The sequence below is a fragment of the Vicugna pacos genome, chromosome 1, assembly GCF_048564905.1.
Source record: "Vicugna pacos chromosome 1, VicPac4, whole genome shotgun sequence".
Lineage (NCBI taxonomy): Eukaryota > Metazoa > Chordata > Mammalia > Artiodactyla > Camelidae > Vicugna > Vicugna pacos.
In genome coordinates, this window is record NC_132987.1 from 60492867 (window position 1) to 60509946 (window position 17080).

At 47.6% G+C, this 17080-nt stretch overlaps 1 long non-coding RNA gene across 2 annotated transcripts; it reads right to left on the minus strand.

Annotated features, from left to right (window-relative positions):
* Positions 1 to 5402: 5402 nt before the first annotated feature.
* Positions 5403 to 11735, minus strand: LOC116282614 (uncharacterized). Of its 2 annotated transcripts, XR_012073481.1 has the most exons (6): positions 11634 to 11735; positions 9060 to 9151; positions 8442 to 8806; positions 6583 to 6856; positions 5847 to 5963; positions 5403 to 5708 (listed from the first exon to the last, which is right to left on the minus strand). It is a non-coding gene; the product is annotated as an uncharacterized lncRNA (long non-coding RNA). The 2 variants fall into 2 exon arrangements; XR_012073479.1 differs by lacking the exons at positions 5403 to 5708; positions 8442 to 8806 and having other exon boundaries at positions 5848 to 5963.
* Positions 11736 to 17080: the final 5345 nt, after the last annotated feature.

Consider the following 17080-nt stretch of genomic DNA (forward strand, 5'->3'; position numbering starts at 1 on the left):
TCGACCTCAACTGCCTTGGGTGCATCCTGTCTCTTGCTCCTTATGAGTTCTCCTTTTACACCTGCCTTTAACTGTGACCTGATGTAAAGGGGAACTTGTCTTCCCGGCTGTGCTGGTGGAAAAAAGATTTTTGGAGCTGAGACACATAAGGCCTTGAGATTGCTGAAAAATGAGCCCCTTCAGTGACACTCCGCCAGGCCTCTGGTGAGGATTTTCATTTGATCCTTAATCCTCCTTCTGCCATGATGGCCAAACACACCCACCATGGCCGCCTGTGGGAGGCTCCAATGTCCCTGGCTGCCCTGCTACCAGACAAGGAAATGCACGTGCCTTTCATCACTGACACCAGACATGTGTTCATTCTCCATCACCAACACCAGGTGTGCATTCATTCTTCGGGGAGGAAAGGTTAATAGGAGCCGAGGCAGAGAAATCCACGGATTTGAAGAGGTAGGCATGCTTGCTTCCCAAAAGTAAACCATCAGACCCAGTTTCATGGCCCCTGGACAAGATCTATGAGAGTGGTTCTCAACCCTGGCTGCAAGGTAGAATCCAGCCCCTCCACCCTAATATCAATTAAATGGAAATCTCTAGGGATGGGATTTAGGCATCCACCAACTTTGGGAGCCACTGATCTAAAATAAAGCCTCATTTAACAATTTGGGAAACAGAAGCTCAGAGAGGGCACGTGACCTGCTCAAAGTTAAACAGCCAGTTGGGACAGAGCCCTGAACAGAATTTGGGTCTCTGAACTGTGAATTCACCTCTCTTCCTATCATGGTTTTCCTTCTGGTCGCTTTAGGAAAGAGGGACTTAATTTCAGGTATACATTAAAAATATCTGGGGATCTTTTGAAATATATGATTACAGGCTTCATCCTGGAATTCTGATTTAATTTCTCTGGAGTGTGGCCTGGGCATATATATTTTTAGAAGTTCCTTGAGTGACTCTGATAATCATGATTCAAAGAAATCCTGCTTTAAAGGTAAAACTCAGAAAAAGAAAAAGAAAGGGGAGGGAGGGAGAGGGGAGGAAAGGAAATAATGCTGTGGAGGTCAGGGAAGGGAAGAATGTTCCTGGAGGAGGAATCTTTGGGATCTGCCAAAATTACAGGATGTTTGGGCTGGATCTTGGAGGAGAAATGGATTTAGATACTTGGAAGTGGTCAAAGGCTTTCTGAGGGAGGGAACAGTATGAGCAGAGTCCCACAGGAAGATATGAGAGATATAAGAGTTGAGAAGTGGACAAACAGATCAACTTGGGACTAGAGTGTGGGAGATCGTGACTGCCACACCCAGGAGTTTGGACTGCATGGTCCAGGCCACACAGCAGAAGTGCCTGGAGGGCTGCTTAAAGCAGATTACTGGGCCCCACCCTCAGAGCTCTGAGTCAGTGGGTCTGCAGGTGGGGCCCAAGCACTTATATTTCTAACAAGTTCCCCAGTGATGCTGATGGTCCACAGAGGATGCTTGAAGATCCACTGGGCTAGGCCAAGGGAAACCACAGGAGGTTTTGGCTCTCAGATCAGTTGCAGACTGCGTGTGAGAGAGACTCACTAAGACAGGAACATTGATCTGATGTGGAGAGAGACAAACAGGAAGTCCAGAGCAGAGGCTTCTAGTAGAAGCAGCAAGGGGCTCTGGGGAGAAGGGCACCTAGATGATGACCGCGGAGCAGTGCAGAGAACGTGGTGACCAACTGGATTTGGAAGGAGGTGGAATCAGAGTCCAGGGTGAGTGAGCTGTGGAGACTAAGCGGCCCAGACGATGATGGTACAACTCTCGGAGCTGAGGAGCCAGGAGAAGGAGCAGGCGTGAGGTGGCACCCAGGGCTCGGCTGGAAGACGAACACTGCGCCCTTGTCCCGAGCTCCCAGCAAGCCCGTGACCTCTGACTCAGGCCTGGGGCATGCCAAAGTAAAGAAGACTGGGCTCTACTCCCCTAAACATCCCTGCTTCTACCTTAAAGCTCCTGCCCTCCTGGGGCTGGGGCATGGGCTGAGCCAGCGTGGCCTCACCCACCACACAGAGCTTTGGGCCTGGAGGGAGCCGAAGACCACGGTGTGTCTCTTTCAGGTCAAATCAGGGAGGCAAGTTTAGCAAGCGTGGGTGTGTATGTTACTCATGCTCAAACTCATTTTGTCCCAAACTCACTTTCTGTCTGTCTTCATATTGACAGATCGTGCTTGTTCCCTAAAGCAGTGATTCTTTTTTTTTTTTTTTAACGGGGGAGGGGGGTAATTAGGTTTATTTATTTATTTGATTTTTCAGTGGAGGTATTGGGGATTGAACCCAGTATCTCAGGCATGCTAGGCATGTGCTCTACCACTTGAGCTATACCCTCCTGCCTCTAAAACAGTGATGCTCAATCTTCGCCACATGTGAAAATCATCTGGGAAGCTTTAAAAATTCCTTGCACCCGGGCTGCATCCCACCCCAATTAGAAGAGAATCTCTGGAGTGGTCCTTGGTCACCAGTATATTTTCAAGTTCTCTGAATCACTCAAAAGGGCAACCAGGATTGAGAAATGTGCCCTGTATGGTGTGGGTAGGGAGCCTTCAAATAGTGTATTTATGAAAATGACATTTCCTCCTGAAGGAAATGGTTTGAATGCATCTAACTTGGCCCTGCCATCCCCCTACTCCCTCTACCCGCAGTGGGAACTCATCAAGGGACAGCCAGCCCTTGAAGGTTGGGGTGGGGGCTGTTGACCAGGGCTGTGGTTCATGGAGGTGGAGGCCATGCCCTGGAAGGGAGGGGCTGGAATGTCCAAAGTCCAAGGAGGCCTGCACTCTAAGAGGCCAGCCCGAATGTGGAGGGGTGGGGTGGAGTTCAGAGCCAAGCCCACAGGGAGGTTTTGAGGACCTAAGAAGCCCCATGGGAGGAGGGAGACGTGGGTGTTGGTGATGGGAGGGGCTCTGCACGGATGCTGGCAACTCCCAGAGCTGCAGTCCAGGTACAGGTGAGTGTGGGAAGCCAGGATAGGGCAGAGTGTGACAGGGGCCCCGCTCCGGGTCCTCCTCCTTGACTCTGCCCAGAGACAGAAAAGATGGGGAACTCACCAGGGAGGGATGAACTCTAAGACCACTGGGATTTGGGGTCCTGAAGCTAGTACAGTTTAGGGGACTATCTGCAGGAAAAAGAATACAAAGTGCCAAGTATAACATGGAGTCCGGGCCTTGGAAGGAGCCTGGGCGAGGAGGGGCCCTATTGTGGAGTTTTGTCACCTCCTGGTAAATACACTCTGGTTCACAGGCTAACGTTTTTGTGATACGACATTCACTGTTTCATTTCCAAAGCGTGTCGTACCTTCCAGGGTGTTACCGGTGTGGTCCTGTAGGTACTGTGACCTTCGGGACATCTGTCAGACCAGGGAGGCCAGTCATCCATTCTGTTTCTGGGGAAACAAAGGTGTGGAGAGGTGTCCCTGGTCAGTCACCCAACACATCAGTGACTGTGTCACCAGCGAGGCCCTCAGTCCCAGTCCCACATGCCGATCATTCCCTCCACAGGCTGGCACGAGAACTTCCTGTGTGTCAGGGCCGTGCTGAGCATGGTCAGTTTCACAGTGACTCAGCTGTGGCCCCGGATCTCAAAACCGAGACTTTCCCTCAAGGAGCTGTAACTGTGGTGAGGAGGCCGACTCACGCCAGCAATTACAGCGGGAGAATGAGCACAGTAGAGCAGTGAGAGGTACTCCTCTCGGGCCGTTAAGGCAGGCTTCCTGGAGGAGGCAACATGGGAAGGCGCCTGAGAGAACTAGCCCAGCGGAGGGAACTCACCAGCCTGGGAAAAATTTCCTGCACAGTGAACAGCTACAATGGTACCTATTGAGCACCTACTATGCACCACGCCGTGGTCTAATCATTACATATGTATGAAGTCAATGAGTCTGCATGACATCCTCACATGACGGGTACTATTATTATCCTCATCTTATAGATAAGGAAGCTGAGGCATAGTGCCATCGAGGAGACTGTTCTCAAAGTCACAGCTATTTAAATGGTGGGCCTGAGTACTAATCGCAGGAAGTCTGGCTTCCAGAGCCCATGTAGGCACAAAACTAGGAGGGGACTACTTGGAGCATTTGGAGAACTGCACGACATTGAGCATCTCACACACAGGAAGCACAAAGGAGGCCAGCCAGGAAGGAGTCTGAGGAGGCCCAGAGGGCAGGATGGATCCTGAAGGGCCTAGAAGAATGAGTGACAGAGTGTGGGTTGGTCCTGTAAGGGGCAGGATAATGACTGAAGGTTTTCCAGATCCAGGCTTTAGAAAGGTTGCTCCACACAGGAGATGTGATTAGAGAAAATGGACTGGAAGCCGTCTGATGGGAGCAGGGGGGCCTCTAAGGATGCTCTTGCAGAGTCCTGGCAAGTGCTGGTGCAGCATCAGCTGAGGCTGAGGGACTAGCTCAAAGTTCTTCTGCCTCCAAAGACCAGTTTAACCAGCCTGAGAGAGGTGGGATGGGGGAGCAGGAGGAGGGTAGCAGCTGAATGCCCGAGAAAGTGCTCTGGCTTTGGAGTCAAGAAACCTGAGTTCAGTGACCACATTCCCACTGACCACCTTCGTGGAATAGTCAAATCCCTTCGCCTCTCTGAGTCACAGTTGCCTCATCCAGAAAGTGGGCAACATAATTCTTGCTCTGTCTGACTCACTCAGTCTGGTGAAATTCAAACAACATTATGTTTGTGAAAAATGACCCATAAGTATCATTGGCAATCCAATGGAAGTTTTGACCCAAAAGTGATCAAGAAATGACCCACCAGTGTTATTGGCAACCCAATGGAAGTTTTAAAATGTCTGCACAATTAACTGACAGCCCTGAGACCAAAGGCTTCATCTTCTCAGGATGAAGTGGTTTCCTCTGCCTTGGGAACAGGCCTCACAGCTCATGCACGCTCCCATCTTTACAGGACTCACCAATCTCCTCCTCCTTTAAAGCCGAGCCCAGATGGCACCCCCTCCATGAAGCCTCTCTTCAGACCTCCACCTGGAAACTGCCTCCTCTTCCGCTGAAGGAGTGCTACTGACCAGCCCTTCCGGAGCCTCGCTTCTTCCTATCTTTGACTTAGCTGCAGCTCGTGATGGCTTCTGTGCACACACACACCCAGCCTAGTGGCTGCTGCCTTTCTAATTCCTCTTTGAAGCACAAAGGAAACTCAGTGCATTTTTGTTTTGAATGATTAAAATACCGAGTGAGTGAATGGGCTGTGGTTCCCAAGAGAAGTCTAGGAAGACAGCAGCCCCGACCCAGTGGAAAGCACAGAGGGTTCTCTGTGATGGCCCGAGGGTCAGAGGCTACCAAGGGCCTTTCAAACCCTGCTCTTCTCCAACAGACATGGAAATAACAACAGTGAGAACAACTGTATTCGCTGACAGCTATGAGTACTCATTCTACCACTTGTTAGGTGTTGCACTGAACCGCCTTATTTAATCCTCACCACAAACCTATAAGGAGGTAACATTTTGCTCCAACATTGTGCCCAGTGCCTAGGACAGAGATGGTGCTCTCTTAATTTACAAAAAGAAACGCTAGATGAGGAAACTGGGCACCAGGAGATGCAGTAACTTGCCTAAGGTCATATAGTGAACAGCCAGCGGAGTTGAGATTCAGCTCTTTACGACTTCATACCGGTTCTCATAAAAGAAAAGATGACAGGCTGTGAGCACCGTGAGGCAAAAGCAGTCAAGGTGCAGGAACCAGAGTCTGAAAATCCAGGAGAGGGCCCGGAATCAGTGTTGCATGGCCAGCCCTCCCCCACCTGAAGAGTCAAGTGCAAGTCGCGGGTCCGCCCTCCGAGGAAGGGGGATGGTTTCAGAGTCCAAGGCCAGCAGAGCCCAGCACCTGAGGAGTAATGGAGTTTTATCTGCTTGAGGCTTTTCCAGACATTTCCTTATCAGCATTTCTTCTGGAAGGATCTGGGAAATCAGCTTCATGACAGGACCCAGGCTGACAGAAACCCTGTTTATTAAAAAGGAGGGAGGAAAGGGGAGGGTATTGCTCAGTGGTAGAGCGCATGCTTAGAATGCACAAGGTCCTGGGTTCAATCCCCTGTACCTCTGTTAAAAATAAATAATTAAATACATGCATAAATAAACCAAATTACCTCTTCCACCCAAAAAAATAAAATTAAAAAAATTATAATTTTTAAAGGGTGGAGTGGACTTGGGGTGTCCCAGGATCGGGCCCCCTCTCCCTTAGCTCAGCTGGTAAAGAGAAGCCAGAACAAGAGACAGAGTGTGAATGTTCAGGAGAAAAGCCACAGCCTTCACCAGGGAGAGGTGGAGAGAAGCAGATCCTGGCTGACTGATCCCAGACCCCTGAGCTGCCTCCCCGCCATCTGATAAACGCTTCCTGTGAAAATGTTTACCCAGGAGGAAATGGATCGGGCCTCCCCTCCCCACCACGAGGAGGGGGAGAGGGGCTGCACCAGCCCCATAAATCCCAACAGCTGTCCTGCTCACCACCCCGCCTCCCCGGGGGCCCCGGGGTGGGTGAGACGAAGGTGCCAGACACAGAAAGAGCCGTGACAGGAGGCAGGGATGCAGCCGGGGGATCCGTGGCCATTTGTCACTTTTACCTCCTATTTTTATCTCCATTTCTTTTCCATTAAGTTGTCATCTGTCCTTGTTTGATCCTGGAAGTCCAAGGGGAGTCACTGGGAACTGGTCCCTTTTCATTTTTCCCTGCTTAGGAAGTGATGTGAGGGAGGATCAAGAAAACTGTCACAGTGGATCTTAAACCTTGGAAGAAGTGTCCACAGGCCTGGAAAAACCATTGCTTCCCGATATTCGGAGACTCTCGGCTCCAGTCTCAGGTGTGCTGCCGTCTCCTCTAAAGAGACACTGGACGTGCTGAAAAGAGTATGATGTCAGGAACCAGACTAGAAAGTTCAGTCCTGGCATCACCACTTATTCACCCTGTGACCTGGGCACGTCCCATATCTTCTCGGAGCCTAGATTCCCTCCCCTGCAGAACAGAGACAATGATATTCCCTGCAGAATTTCCTGCGAGGGCCAAACGAGGGAATGTATGTACAAACGCTTAAAAACAGGAAAATAATGCAGTCATGGAGTTTTTTCCTAAGCCAAGGAACTTGGCCGCGTTCTCCATCTATAAAATGGGTACAGTAATCTCTGCATCTCACTTTCCTGAATGTCAGGAGGAGAAGGGAGATAATAATCACAAAGGTGTCCAAGATCTTGGGTCAATTTTCCATTTCACCAATATCCAACAATCAGAGAATGAAAAACATTCCCAAAACTTGTTTCAGTTCTCAACAATGACTATCTCAGTCAGCAACAGCACCCCGAGGCAAAGCACCAAAGGCTAAATTATTTTTTAAATATCACACCCTCAGTCTGTAAAAGTTTGTAGTAACATATTTCTAGCTTAGCCCGAATATCTCTTTCACTAAAGCACCTCAATTCCCAGCAACAGTTCTATAACATATAACTCACAGAACATGTGCATCAGAAGCAACAAGGACCTACTATATAGCACATATTCAATATTCATAGGGAACTATATTCAATATCTTGTAATAACCTATAATGGAAAAGAATCTGAAAAAGAATATATGTATATATGTATGTATAACTGAACCACCTTGCTGTACACCTGAAACACAACACTGTAAATCAACTATACAGCAATAATAATAATAATACTACTCTCACGTTCTTGTGATGGACTGGATCAGAACTGCTGGGGCATCAGCCAGGAAACGGCAGTTTCACATGCACATTAGGTGATTAAACGTCGTGCGTGCAGATGTTTAAGAGCCGCTAATCTGGAGGCCCCACGGTGTGCTGCCCAAGAGTCATCCCAACCTTCTCCAAGTCATTTAGCAGCCAAATCCCTGGACCCCACAAAAGAGGAGACTCAGATACACACAAATCTAGTAAAACCCAAATCATGTGACCCCAACTTCCACGGCTTCATATCCATAGATCTGATTCTGGAAAAAGCAGATGGGAGAGGCTGGGTCAGGAGCCAAGTCTTAACTTGAGCCGAGACCACAGCACAGATTAGCCCAAGGAAGGAAGCACAGCCGATGCATGGCACTTAAGTAATAAGTAGGGTCACTGTGCCCTGCAAAGAGGGAGGTGGGCTGCAGGTGACAGCAGAGTCTAGGTCACAGGAACAATGTCAGAGGGAGGCAGAGAGGAGAGACAAGCCAGTCATTACAGATTCTTGGGACTGGGAGTTCTAATGACTTGCCTTTTTCATTTTAATCAATATGTAGTTTCCGGGCATCTTGGATCTTGGAGACCCTGCAAGGGACTGATACATTCTCAGATACCAGGTGAGTGTGATTCATCTACCAGCTGACAGGATCCTATGACTTTCTATGTGAAATTAGAGTTGTGTGTAGAGGTGTTAGATCTCCCCACAGGGCTGACCTCCCATTTGCTCATCAAGATGACCTGAACTTACTGTTTCCCATTGTGATTGTTCTCTGTGGCTCAATATGACTATTAAGGAATGTGGCGAGTGTCTGAAAATGAGCAACTTTTCAGCTCCATATGTCATTGCTGATGGCAGCCATAGGCCCAGTGACTAAAACAGGATGAGGCCATCTTCTCCATTTCTCAGGTGAGCAAGTGGAGGCTCAGAGAGGTTAGAATAATGTCCTATGTCACACAGTATCAAGTTCATAGATAGGACTCCGCGTCTTCTATTTCGAATTTCTTTCCACTACAGCTTTCTTATTAAGCCTCAGAAACTTGACCTTTGAGGTACATCTAGAAAGCTTTCTTCTTAGCACCTTGAAAATCTGTAGAGCTCTTCCTTCTTGTTTTCTGGTTAAAACGAATTCCTCATTTAGTACTTTGGCATGTGAGTCAGGGTGACCAGTCATCTTGACTTCCCCAGGACAGTCCTAGTTTTAGCACTAGAACTCCCATGTCCCATGTAATCCCTCAGTCCCGGACACACCGTGACAGTTGGTCACCTTACCTTGAGCTCAGACCATCTCATCATCCCCTCAGGGAGGCTCCAGCTACATGGGAACCCATGACTCCTGACTCCCCACTGAGGCTCTGACTCCCTTACCTACATCCTCTGCTCCCCAAGAATCAGATCCTTCAGAGCAAATATGATCCTGGGAAATCACTCTCCATCCAGGTAAGCACTTTGGTGAACTTCTGATCACAACGGACATATGAGCAATACAAGAGAAAGTACACAGAAAGCAGTATTAGACTTATCAGTACCAGTTGCCAAATGACCATGGGCAAGAGTTTGCTTTCTTGAACCTTGGAGCTGGAAGGGAAAAATGATTTAGGACACAAACACAATGTTGGTCCCCAGGCAGTCTAGGACAAAGTGGTACATGTGTTCATTATTACGGCCATTATTGGAACAGGCAAGCTGGTTAAATCCTGGTTCTGCCACTTAATAGCTGTGTGACCTTGGGCAGCTTGCCCAATATCTCTCTGTACCTTAATTTTCTCATCTATAAAATGGAAAGAACAAATTCTCCTCCAGAGAGTTATTATGAGAATTAACATACAAATCATTAGAAAGTGCCTGCAGTAAATGGTTCATTTCTCCCATAACTGACACACTGCATGGCCAATGCCAATGTCTAAATACAAGTATCATACAAACCAAGCGGAGGATAACAGAGTATTTGTTTCCCAATAACTGGAGAAAGTAAAGCAGGACTAGAAAACTGTTTTCCCAGAATATATTCTTTCTTCTTTACTTTGAGAGTCATTGTCTCCTCCACACACTATTGCCCCTGAACCTCATGATCGAGGTACCACCAATTAAAGAGGAACAAGCCACTGGATTACAAATTGCCCCTTGTGTTAGTATCACTTTACATATGTCAGGTCACTGTTACAAATCTCACCCCACCAGACCTGTACAAGCCCTTCCCATTATCAGCCAAGGTGGTTTGCCCTGTGATGTGACTAGTATTCACTACTTAGCATCTTAGTATTTCTTACTAAGCTGGGTACTAGGGGAGAAGCAACAAAGTTTAAGAAGTGGGCGGAGCTGCCCCTTGATGCACTTACTGTTTATCTGAGGGACAAGATACCGGCGGGTAAGACAGTATGAATGAAATTCCAAATGACCTGGGCACTCAGTAAGGATAGGAGAAGACAGAGGACACTGTGGGCCAAGGAGATCAGGAAAGGGAAGAAGAGAAACGAGCTGGCATGTGGGGGGGGGCATGCTGGACTCCAGCCTTTCACACACATCGCGTTCAGTCTTCTCTAACTGATGCTATCATAGCACTGCCTATGGCCCTCTGACTTCATCGCTTCAGTATGCTCCAGAAAACTTCCAGCTTCCAGGATCTGTGTCTCTGGGCCTGAGGGCTTTTTCAAGAATGGAGCAGTCCAGCTGAGCTTGGACACTGGCTCTCTCTGGGAAATTAGCCCCTGTGGGGGACAGCCTTCAGCCAGCAGACTGAGTGGAGTTGGTGTTGAAATACCCCAGCTCCCTCGCCCCCCGGGGAGAATGATTTTCAGGGCATGTGTTTTACACTTTTCCAACACCGTCTCTGTTGGAATGAAGCTGCAGTCACCCGCAGTGGTGACCGGCTTGATAATGAACCCCTGACTGGTTGCCTTCCTTTCCCCATACCCCTGCCGTCACCTCTGCCTGCGCTCCTCGCCCCTCCCCACCTACCAAATACAGCATTTACACTCACAGCCTCCTCTCACGGTCAAGCTTCTGGCCAAACCCCAACTAAGACAGCCTCCTATTTCCTGTAAAATTGGTGAAAACTGTATCCTTTTGACTCATGAGAAAACTAAGACTGAAAGAGACTAAGTAGCTTATCTAAGGTCACATAGCGAGCATCGGGTGGAGCTCAGGTCTGAACCCACATCCTTCCGACTCCAGGTCCATGCCTGTCCTGTGAGCACACTGTGAGAAGGGCACACATAAGCATGTCACTTGACCATGGGAATACAGCTCATCCCTACTGCCACACTCACCCCACTAGGGAAACTGGGAACCTACCCCAAATCAAGGTCTCTGGGATTTAAGGACAGGAATGCTGGTAATAGGAGAAAAACAGCCATATGGAAATCCTGCACTACATGTGTGAAGCCAGGTACAATCCAAGAAATGGGAAGCTACCCTCTCTGTATGTGAAGATGCTGAGAAAATGTGTCTATGTCATTTACTTGGATGCACAGAAAACAGCTTTTGCAGCCACACTTCCAATTTGTGGCCGTCTCTGCAGATCTTCTGGATTAAGGCAGAGTGTGGGGCTGTGCTGGCATGGGGAGAGTGGATGTTAACTGACAACCAAACCAGAGTCAGGGTACTTGAAAGCTTTGCAGCAGCTCAGGATGCTGTTCGTGAACCCAGGTGAAGCTCTGGCTTAGTTCAGAGGTAACCTCATCCAAGTTTTCAGCAAAATGGAATTATCGTGGTCAGGAACAGGTGGATGGCATAAATCACATGAAATCAGCCTAAATTTATCAAAAGCCATCAGCAGTTTCTTCTATTTACACTTAGCATTCTGGTTATCTATTGCTGCGTGTCAAACCATCCCCAAATTTAGTGGATTAAAACCACCACTGTATTCTGACAGTTTTTGCAGTTCAGGAACCTGGGCGGGGCTTGGCTGAGCAATTCTGTTCCATGTGTAACTACAATTACCTGGAGGAATTCGGCTGGCGGATGGGCTGGTCTGATGGGTCTGAGATGGCTTCGCTTGCACGTCAGGTTCACGGGTGGGCACGGTCGCAAGGCTGAGTTCAGCAGGGAGTGTTGATCAGAAAACAAAAGTCTCCAGGAAACAAGGTGGAAGCTCCCTGGCTTTTTATGACCTAGCTTTGGAGTCACAAAGGGTCACTTCTGCCAGGCCACTTGTCAAAGCAGTCACAAGAAAACTCAGATTCAAGGCGAAGGGACTCAGACCCAACCCTTCAGTGGTTGGGAATGGTAAAATACAACATCCAGTTTGGGTCAGAAGCAAAAGAGGGAAGTAAAAGCCTGCAGGCTTCCCCTAAATCCGAGAAGTGTAGCTGGAGCTGCCCTGTCGTGGGACTTGTGACCTAGGGCAGAGACGGAACTGGGAAAGGAGGGATCTGGCACCGCTAAAGTCCCTGCTCTCCCGACAGCGCTGCCCGCCCCGCTTCCGCTCTGCTGCGCTGGCGGACAGCTCCACACGCAGCGCGCCAGTCCTGGTGAGAGCGCTGAGTGAAGGCTTTTGCCTGCGCAGGGCACGGCTCCTTGGAAACCGAGAAAAAGGGAGGAGGCCAGTGCGGAAGGGTTTGGCTGATTTGAGCAAGGTGTGACTTGAGCGAGGCTCAGGAGCCTGAGGAATAGTGCCTGGTGTTGCTCACCTCACAGAAGAGCTGCGGGTGATCTCAGGCTACACGGGGCACTGTGGGCAAAGTCGGTATCCCCCAAGGCAAGGTGACCGCGTGGGCTTCAATCCTGATGTTACTGGCCAGTTATGGAGAAGAGCCCAAGTAACAGTCTCTTATACAGCTACGGGCAGGTACCTGGCACAGGTGTGTTCTTAGAGGAGGCCAACAAGGAAATACATGAATCAGTTTGATGTTTGTGTTCCTGCTTCTTCGTTTTTTTTTTTTTTTTTTTGGTCAAGTAACTACATTAGAATTAGAGGCCTAGAAATGGACTGCAGTAGGGTGTTGGTAATGAAAGGAAGGGAAAGAAAGGAAACTGTTGTTGCCAAAAAACAACTTCCTGGCCTTGAACTGTGGTCCGTCCTGGTGTCTGGGAGTGGGGGAATGGTCCAACCCCACAAAGACCCCACCTCGGCCATGATCTGTTTACTCAAAATGAGCTTGAAATGCTTGCTCTGGTCCTAACTGAACTAATTATTTCCCTCCATATTTGCACAGATGTAACCAATAGATGGATGGATGGACTTACATGTCCTAGGCACTGTCAGACATATGAATCCATCAGTCCTTACAAAACTCTGAGGAATAGGTGCACTCATCCTTATTTTACTGTGGAAGAAACTCAGAATGAATCAAATGGGCACTCAGATTTGTCTATTTCCTAAGCCTCTTTCTACTTTTGCTCAGGCTCTGAGGTGGCTCTCCAGTCACCACCCACTTCTCCCATGGGCTGGAATACTGAAGCAATGTGGGCTCCTCCCTTACCCCCACGTGTGTCAGCAGACGGGCCCCAGATGTCTTCATCCTCAGTGCTCTTCCACCATTTACTCTCCTCATTCTTTCGTCCTTCATCCTTTCATCCTTTGACACCTGGACTATTGCGTCAGCTTCCAGGCTTGTCCTTCTGTCTCAACCCTCCAGTCCATCCTCCTTACTATAACCAGAAAGCTGAAACCCAGATCTAATCATATAAGCCTTTGCCCATAAAATTTCAATCATTCCCCACAACCTACAGAATAAATCACTAATCCTTAAGCCAGTGTTTAAGGCTTTCTGTGATCTCCTCCTGATCAACATTTCCCATCTCATCGACTACTATCCCACTTTACCATTGTTTTGCAAACCAGAGTCTATAAAACTCTGAGCATTGTTCTGAGAGAAGAGTGGAGTTCTATATAATGTTTTGAAATTTTATAATATGATACAATCGTCTCCTTGGCTCATGTTGCCCCTTTGGTTTAGAATGCCTTCCCACATCCGCCATGCTCAGCTCCCACCCCTCACCACTCCCTGGCTGTATCAGGCACATCACTAAGGATAGCTCGATGTAGCGCACCAGATGTAAAGATTCCCGCAGCTGGAATGGACGCTGTAGGTCATCCAGTCTACGGCACTCATTGTACAGTTAGGAAAGTCTAGCCCCAGAGAAGAGAAGTAACAAACTAGATCTAGAGCCCAGGCCTCCTGATACCTATGTGGGGCTCTTTTCACATTTTGCAAATTACTGATCTCTTTCCTTGAAGTTTTATTATCCATCTTTGCATTGAGTCCCTGGCACAGTGGCATGCAGGGTAAACCCTTAATTTCCCTATAACTGTGGCTGACACAGCCATCAAACCACAGCAATTCCCTCACATGTCCATATGTCTGAAGCACTATAATGGAAATCCCAAGGCAGCAGACTGCTGGCAGCATTTCACATTTCTACAGTGGACAATGGAGGCTGCTTCAGTTGATGCCAGTCAGATCTACCCACTCCTGAGAAGCCTAAAATTACATGCTGACTTATTGACCCTACTATCACGTTCTAAAATCAATTTCAAAATACTTCTGCAAACCAGGACCTTATACAGAAGCAATCTAGCAGTTAGTTGAGTGCTCTGAATTTAGTAAATATTCACTAAATGTAGGCTAAATGAATGGATGCCTCATAGACTGGAAGCCAGGACACCTAAGTGCCAGTCTCATTCTTCTGCTCACTGGCCATGAGGTCTTGGGAAAACCACTTCCCCTCTTTAAGCCTCGATCTGTTCATCTGTAAAATGAGGCATTTGGATCAACCCACCATCTCTGAAGTAAATCCCTTGCAGCTCTAAAATGCTACAATTTCATGAAAACACTAAACCCATTTATACTATTGGTATCAAAGGAAAACAAGGATAGAACTAGTGTTTATTAACTGTTCTTACTTTGTTTAATTGTTTATTTTATACATCATTTTATATGCTTTCAGATTGATTATGTATTTTAGGTATTCTAACTAACTTTTGAAGAAAATACTATTATGCTCTGTTTTTGCACTGGGAAAACAAGTTCTTTTTAACTCAAGAAGACATCAATTTATTGTCTTGATAAAATTACAACTGCTTTCAGACACTGGGAAAGAGGCAGTGCAAAACTGTGATCCTCAAGAGAAAGGACCAATGAGGTGAGCCTTAAAATAACCCTGGATTTGTGCTTGGGGGCAATTCCCATGTGGAAATCACAAGCTCAGCCTGGAAGCTTTGCTAAGCAGAGAAGACAGAGACCAGAGATTAGGGAAACTCAGGTAGATAGCAGTTGCGGATCACAATTTCAGAAAGGAGGGGCGGCACACAGACAAAGAGCACCGTAAGTCTGCTGAGCAGGCTCTTGAGTCTTTTGAGTACTAGTCCATGTATATATAAAGTGAAACTCCATAAGACCAGGCAAAAGAAATGAGTAGTAAGGGAGTAGTAGTCTGAACAACTCAGAGCTCTCACAAGGTGGGGAAATGGTTGTGCACCAGTCAAAGTGGAGAATCCTTGGTGATCCCCTGGGGCATTCAATGGAGAACCCAGAGGAGTCACATTTGAGTCAAGTGGCTGAACCATTCCTGGAGCGAAGGTTACTCTGGACTCTGTTACAGCAAAGCTCAAAGACAGGACTCAAAGGAATCAAACCATTTCATGAGTAAATTAACTGCCAGTCAAAACAAAGTCTACCACTCTTTAAAAGACAGCAAAGTCTAAATACTTAATGATACAACTTGACCATGTCTACCTTCTAATAAAAAATTACTAGACATATAAAGGAGCAGGAACACGGTCACCCAGAACCAAGGGAAAAATCAGTCAGTAAAAACAGACCAATAAATGACAGAGATGATACACATGTATTTAAATAACTCAATTAGATCCAACAAAGAGTCAGTAGAGAGTCCAAATTCAAACCCGTATCTCCTGATACTTTCACATATTGATTGATTACCTATGCTCACCAGTCTCTGCATCTGTGGCAACTGATGCAGTTTTACCATGAAAATCCCAATCAAATTTTCCTATACTTTTGGTCTTCACTTTAGTTAGAACTTCACAGAAGCTTGCAGAGGTAAATGCAGATCTGAAATCAATGAAGGCCAGTCTCTGATCAGGGACCAGCACAGGCCATCCACACGGACAAAATTTCAACAATACTGCAACAGAACTCCTTGTCTCTCCCCATCCCCTACTAGGGTACCTGCATGGGAATTCCCTATGGCCACTCCTAGTTTATATCCCTGGTCAGAGGAGCTCTGTGCCAGGGGCTGTGGCTTAAGGAAACACAGGAATCAGGGTGTGAACACCAGGAGGCAAGGCTCAGCTTCAGTCCTGAGTTGGCAAAAACTTAAGCAAGAGGTAAAGCAAAACACAGAAAAGTGTCACAGGCTATTGTCAGCCTGCAAAAAAGGTATATAGCCCCTCCTCCCAATGCTAGGGGTATATCCATGTGCGCACTGCCTATAAGTGTTTGTGAGAAAATGGTTTGGGGAGCATGGACACAGGGTCACCTCCCAGGCTGGGGGTGCAGTTTTCCTCCCTGCAATTTACTACACAAGTTGTTACCAAAGCAAATATCAAAGCCCTGCAATTTGCTAATTACAGGCAGGATCCTGGGCTTGTGGGCCCAATTAACCACTTGTTCCTCATTTTCTGTATGTGACCCGCCGGTTGCACCCACAATTACCCACTGGTCTTTTAACTGCTCCAAGAGCTGGCTGACTCACCTCCAATTCACTCCCATTATCACCTCCTGATGGCCTTTGGTATCTTTTTGCTTTCCAGGTTCCCCCTACTCCCCTATTATCTCTCTCTGCATCACAGGCCAATGTCTTGTCTCCCTGGTTGAGGCTCCTATGAGATTTCCTGGTCTCGTTCCTTGCCTAGACTTGGAGCTTGGAAGGCAGGAAGTGGCTTCTGTTGGTCTGGGCTTCTTGCCTAGCTCCCCCTAGGAAGTTCAGGAGGCTGTGGCCACATTCGACCTCTGCCCCTCTCCCCCCAGACACAGAAGGAGTAAAGAAAATTACAGCTTCTCTGGAACGGGCCCACTGCCAGATTTCCTGCCCACACTCTTCACCAATGCCCCACTGGCTCTCTACCTTGGTCAGACCGGGCCTGGATCCAGGGAGACTCACCACCAGCCCTGGGGTTAGAGGTCCCAGTAACTGCTAGCAGTAGCTCTCCAGGGAAATACAAGTTGGAGAAAGAGAAAATCTCTCATGACCCTCTGATTCATTAAGCAGTCTACCTGGCCGGCAAAAAATTTCCAGCAAACTTTTTGATGATTTATTATGTCAATGGTTCCTATTCTATTTTGTGTCATAGACATTTTTTGAAAATCTGATGAAAAGTTCTGGACTTTCCAGCAAGAAATGTTCATATTCAGTTATCTACTTATTTATTTAGTCACTGAACAAATATTCATGGAGCTGGGTACTATTGCAGGGACTAAAGA